The following is a 9,891-nucleotide window of genomic DNA, read 5'->3' on the forward strand; positions in this document are numbered from 1 at the left end:
CTGGTGTGAGATGGTATCTCATTGTGGTTTTGATTTGCATTTCTCTGATGGCCAGTGATGGTGAGCATTTTTTCATGTGTTTCCTGGCTGCATAAATGTCTTCTTTTGAGAAGTGTCTGTTCATGTCCTTCGCCCACTTTTTGATGGGGTTGTTTGTTTTTTTCTTGTAAATTTGTTTGAGTTCATTGTAGATTCTGGATATTAGCCCTTTGTCAGATGAGTAGGTTCTGAAAATTTTCTCCCATTTTGTAGGTTGCCTGTTCACTCTGATGGTAGTTTCTTTTGCTGTGCAGAAGCTCTTGAGTTTAATTAGATCCCATTTGTCAATTTTGGCTTTTGTTGCCATTGCTTTTTGTGCTTTAGACATGAAGTCCTTGCCCATGCCTATGTCCTGAATGGTAATGCCTAGGTTTTCTTCTAGGGTTTTTATGATTTTAGGTCTAACGTTTAAGTCTTTAAGCCATCTTGAATTGATTTTTGTATAAGGTGTAAGGAAGGGATCCAGTTTCAGCTTTCTACATATGGCTAGCCAGTTTTCCCAGCACCATTTATTAAATAGGGAATCCTTTCCCCATTTCTTGTTTTTGTCAGGTTTGTCAAAGATCAGATAGTTGTAGATATGCGGCATTATTTCTGAGGGCTCTGTTCTGTTCCATTGATCTATATCTCTGTTTTGGTACCAGTACCATGCTGTTTTGGTTACTGTAGCCTTGTAGTATAGTTTGAAGTCAGGTAGTGTGATGCCTCCAGCTTTGTTCTTTTGGCTTAGGATTGACTTGGCAATGCAGGCTCTTTTTTGGTTCCATATGAACTTTAAAGTAGTTTTTTCCAATTCTGTGAAGGAAGTCATTGGTAGCTTGACGGGGATGGCATTGAATCTGTAAATTACCTTGGGAAGTATGGCCACTTTCACGATACTGATTCTTCCTACCCATGAGCGTGGAATGTTCTTCCATTTGTTTGTATCCTCTTTTATTTCCTTGAGCAGTGGTTTGTAGTTCTCCTTGAAGAGTTCCTTCACATCCCTTGTAAGTTGGATTCCTAGGTATTTTATTCTCTTTGAAGCAATTGTGAATGGGAGTTCACTCATGATTTGGCTCTCTGTTTGTCTGTTTTTGGTGTATAAGAATGCTTGTGATTTTTGCACATTGATTTTGTATGCTGAGACTTTGCTGAAGTTGCTTATCAGCTTAAGGAGATTTTGGGCTGAGACAATGGGGTTTTCTAGATATACCATCATGTCATCTGCAAACAGGGACAATTTGACTTCCTCTTTTCCTAATTAAATACCCATTATTTCCTTCTCCTGCCTAATTGCCCTGGCCAGAACTTCCAACACTATGTTGAATAGGAGTGGTGAGAGACGGCATCCCTGTCTTGTGCCAGTTTTCAAAGGGAATGCTTCCAGTTTCTGTCCATTCAGTATGATATTGGCTGTGGGTTTGTCATAGATAGCTCTTATTATTTTGAGATACATCCCATCAATACCTAATTTATTGAGAGTTTTTAGCATGAAGGGTTGTTGAATTTTGTCAAAGGCCTTTTCTGCATCTATTGAGATAATCATGTGGTTTTTGTCTTTGGTTCTGTTTATATGCTGGATTACATTTATTGATTTGCGTATACTGAACCAGCCTTGCATCCCAGGGATGAAGCCCACTTGATCATGGTGGATAAACTTTTTGATGTGCTGCTGGATTCGGTTTGCCAGTATTTTATTGAGGATTTTTGCATCAATGTTCATCAAGGATATTGGTCTAAAATTCTCTTTTTTGGTTGTGTCTCTGCCCGGCTTTGGTATCGGGATGATGCTGGCCTCATAAAATGAGTTAAGGAGGATTCCCTCTTTTTCTATTGATTGGAATAGTTTCAGAAGGAATGGTACCAGTTCCTCCTTGTACCTCTGGTAGAATTCAGCTGTGAATCCATCTGGTCCTGGACTCTTTTTGGTTGGTAAGCTATTGATTATTGCCACAATTTCAGCTCCTGTTATTGGTCTATTCAGAGATTCAACTTCTTCCTGGTTTAGTCTTGGGAGAGTGTATGTGTCGAGGAATTTATCCATTTCTTCTAGATTTTCTAGTTTATTTGCACAGAGGTGTGTGTAATATTCTCTGATGGTAGTTTGTATTTCTGTGGGATCGGTGGTGATATCCCCTTTATCATTTTTTATTGCATCTATTTGATTCTTCTCTCTTTTTTTCTTTATTAATCTTGCTAGCGGTCTATCAATTTTGTTGATCCTTTCAAAAAACCAGCTCCTGGATTCATTAATTTTTTGAAGGGTTTTTTGTGTCTCTATTTCCTTCAGTTCTGCTCTGATTTTAGTTATTTCTTGCCTTCTGCTAGCTTTTGAATGTGTTTGCTCTTGCTTTTCTAGTTCTTTTAATTGTGATGTTAGGGTGTCAATTTTGGATCTTTCCTGCTTTCTCTTGTGGGCATTTCGTGCTATAAATTTCCCTCTACACACTGCTTTGAATGCATCCCAGAGATTCTGGTATGTTGTGTCTTGGTTCTCATTGGTTTCAAAGAACATCTTTATTTCTGCCTTCATTTCGTTATGTACCCAGTAGTCATTCAGGAGCAGGTTGTCCAGTTTCCATGTAGTTGAGCATTTTTGAGTGAGATTCTTAATCCTGAGTTCTAGCTTGATTGCACTGTGATCTGAGAGATAGTTTGTTATAATTTATGTTCTTTTACATTTGCTGAGGAGAGCTTTACTTCCAAGTATGTGGTCAATTTTGGAATAGGTGTGGTGTGGTGCTGAAAAAAATGTATATTCTGTTGATTTGGGGTGGAGAGTTCTGTAGATGTCTATTAGGTCTGCTTGGTGCAGAGCTGAGTTCAATTCCTGGGTGTCCTTGTTGACTTTCTGTCTCATTGATCTGTCTAATGTTGACAGTGGGGTGTTAAAGTCTGCCATTATTAATGTGTTGGAGTCTAAGTCTCTGTGTAGGTCACTCAGGACTTGCTTTATGAATCTGGGTGCTCCTGTATTGGGTGCATATATATTTAGGATAGTTAGCTCTTCTTGTTGAATTGATCCCTTTACCATTATGTAATGGCCTTCTTTGTCTCTTTTGATTTTTGTTGGTTTAAAGTCTATTTTATCAGAGACTAGGATTACAACCCCTGCCTTTTTTTGCTTTCCATTTGCTTGGTAGATCTTCCTCCATCCTTTTATTTTGAGACTATGTGTGTCTCTGCACGTGAGATGGGTTTCCTGAATACAGCACACTGATGGGTCTTGACTCTTGATCCAATTTGCCAGTCTGTGTCTTTTAATTGGGGCATTTAGCCCATTTACACTTAAAGTTAATATTGTTATGTGTGAATTTGATCCTGTCATTATGATGTTAGCTGGTTATTTTGCTCATTAGTTGATGCAGTCTCTTCCTAGTCTCGATGGTCTTTACATTTTGGCATGATTTTGCAGCGGCTGGTACCGGTTGTGCCTTTCCATGTTTAGCGCTTCCTTCAGGAGCTCTTTTAGGGCAGACCTGGTGGTGGCAAAATCTCTCAGCATTTGCTTGTCTGTAAAGTATTTTATTTCTCCTTCACTTATGAAACTTAGTTTGGCTGGATATGAAATTCTGGGTTGAAAATTCTTTTCTTTAAGAATGTTGAATATTGGCCCCCACTCTCTTCTGGCTTGTAGGGTTTCTGCCGAGAGATCCGCTGTTAGTCTGAGGGGCTTCCCTTTGAGGGTAACCCGACCTTTCTCTCTGGCTGCCCTTAACATTTTTTCTTCATTTCAACTTTGGTGAATCTGACAATTATGTGTCTTGGAGTTGATCTTCTCGAGGAGTATCTTTGTGGCGTTCTCTGTATTTCATGAATCTGAATGTTGGCCTGCCTTGCTAGGTTGGGGAAGTTCTCCTGGATAATATCCTGCAGAGTGTTTTCCAGCTTGGTTCCATTCTCCCTGTCACTTTCAGGTACACCAATCAGACGTAGATTTGGTCTTTTCACATAGTCCCATATTTCTTGGATGCTTTGCTCATTTCTTTTTATTCTTTTTTCTCTAAACTTCCCTTATCACTTCATTTCATTCATTTCATCTTCCATCACTGATACCCTTTCTTCCATTTGATCGCATTGTCTTCTGAGGCTTCTGCATTCTTCACGTAGTTCTCGAGCCTTGGTTTTCAGCTCCATCAGCTCCTTTAAGCACTTCTCTGTATTGGTTATTCTAGTTATACATTCTTCTACATTTTTTTCAAAGTTTTCAACTTCTTTGCCTTTGGTTTGAATATCCTCCCGTAGCTCGGAGTAATTTGATCATCTGAAGCCTTCTTCTCTCAGCTCATCAAAGTCATTCTCCATCCAGCTTTGTTCCGTTGCTGGTGAGGAATTGCGTTCCTTTAGAGGAGGAGAGGTGCTCTGCTTTTTAGAGTTTCCAGTTTTTCTGCTCTGTTTTTTCCCCATCTTTGTGGTTTTATCTACTTTTGGTCTTTGATGATGGTGATGTACAGATGGGTTTTTGGTGTGGATGTCCTTTCTGTTTGTTAGTTTTCCTTCTAACAGACAGGACCCTCAGCTGCAGGTCTGTTGGAGTACCCGGCCAGCCGTGTGAGGTGTCAGTCTGCCCCTGCTTGGGGGTGCCTCCCAATTAGGCTGCTCAGGGGTCAGGGGTCAGGGACCCACTTGAGGAGGCTGTCTGCCCGTTCTCAGATCTCCAGCTGTGTGCTGGGAGAACCACTGCTCTCTTCAAAGCTGTCAGACAGGGACATTTAAGTCTGCAGAGGTTACTGCTGTCTTTTTGTTTGTCTGTGCCCTGCCCCCAGAGGTGGAGCCTACAGACGCATGCAGGCCTCCTTGAGCTGTGGTGGGCTCCACCCAGTTCGAGCTTCCTGGCTGCTTTGTTTACCTAAGCAAGCCTGGGCAATGGCGGGTGCCCCTCCCCCAGCCTCACTGCCGCCTTGCAGTTTGATCTCAGACTGCTGTGCTAGCAATCAGCGAGACTCTGTGGGCATAGGACCCTCTGAGCCAGGTGCAGGATACAATCTCCTGGTGTGCCGTTTTTTTAAGCCCCTTGGAAAAGCGCAGTATTCGGGTGGGAGTGACCCGATTTTCCAGGTGCCGTCTGTCACCCCTTTCTTTGACCAGGAAAGGGAACTCCCTGACCCCTTGCATTTCCCGAGTGAGGCAATGCCTTGCCCTTCTTCAGCTCCTGCATGGTGCGCGTACCCACTGACCTGCGCCCACTGTCTGGCACTCCCTAGTGAGATGCACCCGGTACCTCAGATGGAAATGGAGAAATCACCTGTCTTCTGCGTCACTCACGCTGGGAGCTGTAGACCGGAGCTGTTCCTATTTGGCCATCATGGCTCCTCCCCTCTCCTGACTTTTTCTATTCCTATGTGAACAGCAAAGAAATTGTGATAAGAGTTACCAAATGTAGATGGTTTTACAGTTGACAAATACTAAGATAAATGAGATATTAAATGGTATTTAATGTCTAAATACCATTTAATATCTCATTTAACCTTATTTGATGAAAATGGTTTCCTCATTTGACTGTAGTGCTTTCATGTAGGTAGTAAGTCCCTGATTTTATAGAACATGGAATATGAGTGTCATTGAGTTAACCAAATTTCCAAAGGTCACTTGGGTAGTGGGTACCAGTGCTGGGATTCAACCTAGGGTCTGATTTAAAAGTTCTTCTAATCTATGCAGAACAATAGTGGCAAGTCATAAGAACTCTGCAGGAGTGTGGGGTAAGGTCAGGAACAGAAAAAGGGACCCAGGGAACTTAGTGAACATCTTTGCAAATGCACAAAAGTCATAAATACTTACTGTAGAATATTGAGAAAATTTTAAAACAAGGAAGAAAGGAAGGAGGAAGGGAAGACAGAAAACCCATTATGCCTCAATCTGGAAATAGTCATTGCTGACACTTTGGTATATATACTCTCAGATTTTTTTCCTTTATTTAAACCTATCCAAACCTACATGTAAAAGCTTGTAACTAACAAGGCTTCATGAATAGCTTGTGATAGTGAATACATCTCATGAGATCTGATGGTTTTATAAAGGGCAGTTCCCCTGCACACAGCCTTTTGCCTGCCACCATGTAAGACATGCCTTTGCTCCTCCTTTGCCTTCCACCATGATTGTGAGGCCTCCCCAGCCATGTGGAACTGTGAGTCCATTAAACCTCTTTTTCTTTATAAATGACCCAGTCTCAGGTATGTCTTTATTAGCAGCGTGAGAGCAGACTAACACAAACTTGCCTCTACTACTTCATTTTAATGGCTGCATAGTATTCTATTGAAAGGATTAACCATAAACATTAAACTGTTTCTCTGGGACTTTGGACTGCCTCTCTAGCCAGGCCTTTTAGGGATTCCAGAAGACTAATTATGCTGCAGGAAATGATTCACGATCTATTTGTAATAGCTGGCTCTTTGCTTTCCTCACTTGCTCCAGTGAACCATAGAAGCATTCCCTGGGGGCCTGGTGTTAGCTTCCCAGAAAAGCCAGACCTGAGTACTTGATCAGCCTTTAGAAATAGAAGTAGAGAAGAAACATTCCAATAGGAATCTTCCTAGATTCAAAAACATTTCATTTTAAAACAACAGAAGAAAAAGGGCAACAAAATTTCCCGCTTCCTCCCAGCTGTTCAGTGAGCCATTGGAAGGAGAAGAAGCAAAGTGCTGTCATGGAAATTGCTGAGTTTGCATCATAGTTGAGCTCATTGTGCCATTCTTCTAAGTTTTTGGTAATTAAAGCATTATAACATTGAGGCTAAAGTTAAAGTTTAGATGCCTTTGTGGGTAACTCATTCTGGAAGCCTACCATAGAAGGCAGAATACCTGTAAGCCAAACTGGAGATAGAAAATCTCCAATTTGGAGATTTCCTAAATCTCTAAAAAAGAGAATTCTTTATTAAAATGTCACTAGATCCAGGAGCTTTTGCATAATATGTGAAAACAAAATAAGGAAAAACAAAAACAAAAACGCTTGCTTTAATCTGCTTGGAAATGTGTAGAGTTTTAGCCTTGAAGTGTTCAGCCAACAAAAGAGGGATTTTTTCAACAGAGTTTCAAGTGGTTTGGAAGGGAGATTTGTCCCCTTCCTGTGGGGTTCCTATAGTGAGCTTTCCTTGTACATTCTCAGTCCATGACATATATCACCTCCTGGCTCTGGCTTTGTGTCCTTCAGCTCTCCTCAGCACACATAGCTGGCTGGTGTCAAAGTTTAGAGGCCTGTATGGAAAACCCAGCTTAGGGACCTAACTCTTCCATCAGTGAGAATTCTTTCCCACTGATTCAGCTTTAAGTGCTTCTAGACAACACTTTAGCAGGCAGGCCTTCCTTTTTTTTGTTTTGTTTTTTTGTTTGTTTGTTTGTTTTGTTTTGTTTTGTTGTTTTGACAGGGTCTTCTGCTGTCACCCAGGCTGCAGTGAAGATTATGACTCACTGCAGCTTCACCCTCCTGGGCTCAAGCAATCCTCCCACCTCAGCCTCCCAACTATTTGGGACTATAGGTGCATGCCACCACACCCTAACTAATTTTTGTATTTTTTGTAGAGATGGGATTTTGCCATGTTGCCCAGGCTGGTCTCAAACTCCTGAGCTCAGCCCACCTTGGCCTCCCAAAGTGTTGGGATTATGGGTATGAGCACCAGACCACCCTGCCAAGCAGTCCTTCCTAATCAGTTGGAGCTAGCATTAAACACTGAGACCCATTAGCCATTCTGGAGCTGGAGCTGATACTTTCATATACAGAACAACACTCTACATAGTTATATGGCTCTTTCAAATGATCCCAACCTCTTGTGCCAACCTCGAGCACTCTTTTTGATTCAGAGAACTGATCCCGGTCAGTTCATTCCATTCTCCCTCATATCATACAGTTTGATTTTCCCCAAGCAGAGTAGATGCCTCTTTACAAATCCAAAGTCCTGGTTTTCTTTTTTTTTTTTAATTTTTGTAATTATACTTTAAGTTCTAGGGTACAGGTACACAATGTGCAGGTTTGTTACATATGTATACATGTGCCAAGTTGGTGTACCATGCTATTTTGGTTACTGTAGCCTTGTAGTGTAGTTTGAAGTTAGGTAGCGTGATGCCTCCAGCTTTGTTCTTTTGGCTTAGGATTGTCTTGGCAATGAGGGTTCTTTTTTGCTGCCATATGAACTTTAAAGTAGTTTTTTCCAATTCTGTGAAGGAAGTCATTGGTAGCTTGATGGGGATGGCATTAAATCTATAAATTACCTTGGGCAGTATGGCCATTTTCACGATATTGATTCTTCCTACCCATGAGCATGGAATGTTCTTCCATTTGTTTGTGTCCCCTTTTATTTCCTGGAGCAGTGGTTTATAGTTCTCCTTGAAGAGGTCCTTCACATCCCTTGTAAGTTGGATTCCTAGGTATTTTATTCTCTTTGAAGCAATTGTGAAAGGGAGTTCACTCATGATTTGGCTCTGTGTTTGTCTGTTATTGCTGTATAGGAATGCTTGTGATTTTTGCACATTGATTTTGTATGCTGAGACTTTGCTGAAGTTACTTATCAGCTTAAGGAGATTTTGGGCTGAGATGATGGGGTTTTCTAAATATACAATCATGTCATCTGCAAACAGGGACAATTTGACTTCCTCTTTTCCTAATTGCATACCCTTTATTTCTTTCCCCTGCCTGATTGCCCTGGCCAGAACTTCCAACACTATGTTGAATAGGAGTGGTGAGAGAGGGCATCCCTGTCTTGTGCCAGTTTTCAAAGGGAATGCTTCCAGTTTTTGCCCATTCAGTATGATATTGGCTGTGGGTTTGTCATAGATAGCTCTTATTATTTTGAGATATGTCCCATCAATACCTAGTTTATTGAGAGTTTTTAGCATGAAGTGCTGTTGAATTTTGTCAAAGGCCTTTTCTGCATCTATTGAGATAATCATGTGGTTTTTGTCTTTGGTTCTGTTTATATGCTGGATTACATTTATTGATTTGCATACGTTGAACCAGTCTTGCATCCCAGGGATGAAGCCAACTTGATTGTGGTGGATAAGCTTTGTGATGTGTGCTGGATTCAGTTTGCCAGTGTTTTATTGAGGATTTTCACTCGGATGTTTATCAGGGATATAGGTCTAAAATTCTCTTTTTTTTGTTGTGTCTCTGCCAGGCTTTGGTATCAGGATGATGTTGGCCTCATAAAATGAGTTAGGGAGGATTCCCTCTTTTTCTATTGATTGGAATAGTTTCAGAAGGAATGGTACCAGCTCCCCCTTGTACCTCTGGTAGAATTTGGCTGTGAATCCATCTGGTCCTGGACTTTTTTTGGTTGGTAGGCTATTAATTATTGCCTCAATTTCAGAGCCTATTATTGGTATAGTCAGGGATTCAAATTCTTCCTGGTTTAGTCTTGGGAGTATATGTGAGTCCAGGAATTTATCCATTTCTTCTAGATTTTCTAGTTTATTTGCATAGAGGTGTTTATAGTATTCTCTGATGGTACTTTGTATTTCTGTGGGATCGGTGGTGATATCCCCTTTATCATTTTTTATTGCATCTATTTGATTCTTCTCTCTTTTCTTCTTTGTTAGTCTTGCTAGCAGTCTATCAATTTTGTTGATCTTTTCAAAAAACCAGCTCCTGGATTCATTGATTTTTTGAAGGGTTTTTGTATCTTCATCTCCTTCAGTTCTGCTCTCATCTTAGTTATTTCTTGCCTTCTGCTAGCTTTTGAATGTGTTTGCTCTTGCTTCCCTAGTTCTTTTAATTGTGATGTTAGGGTGTTAATTTTAGATCTTTCCTGCTTTCTCTTGTGGGCATTTAGTGCTATAAATGTCCCTCTACACACTGCTTTAAGTGTGTCCCAGAGATTCTGGTATGTTGTGTCTTTGTTCTTATTGGTTTCAAAGAACATCTTTATTTCTGCCTTCATTTCGT

The sequence above is a fragment of the Pongo pygmaeus genome, chromosome 3 (assembly GCF_028885625.2).
Source record: "Pongo pygmaeus isolate AG05252 chromosome 3, NHGRI_mPonPyg2-v2.0_pri, whole genome shotgun sequence".
Classification (NCBI taxonomy): Eukaryota; Metazoa; Chordata; class Mammalia; order Primates; family Hominidae; genus Pongo; species Pongo pygmaeus.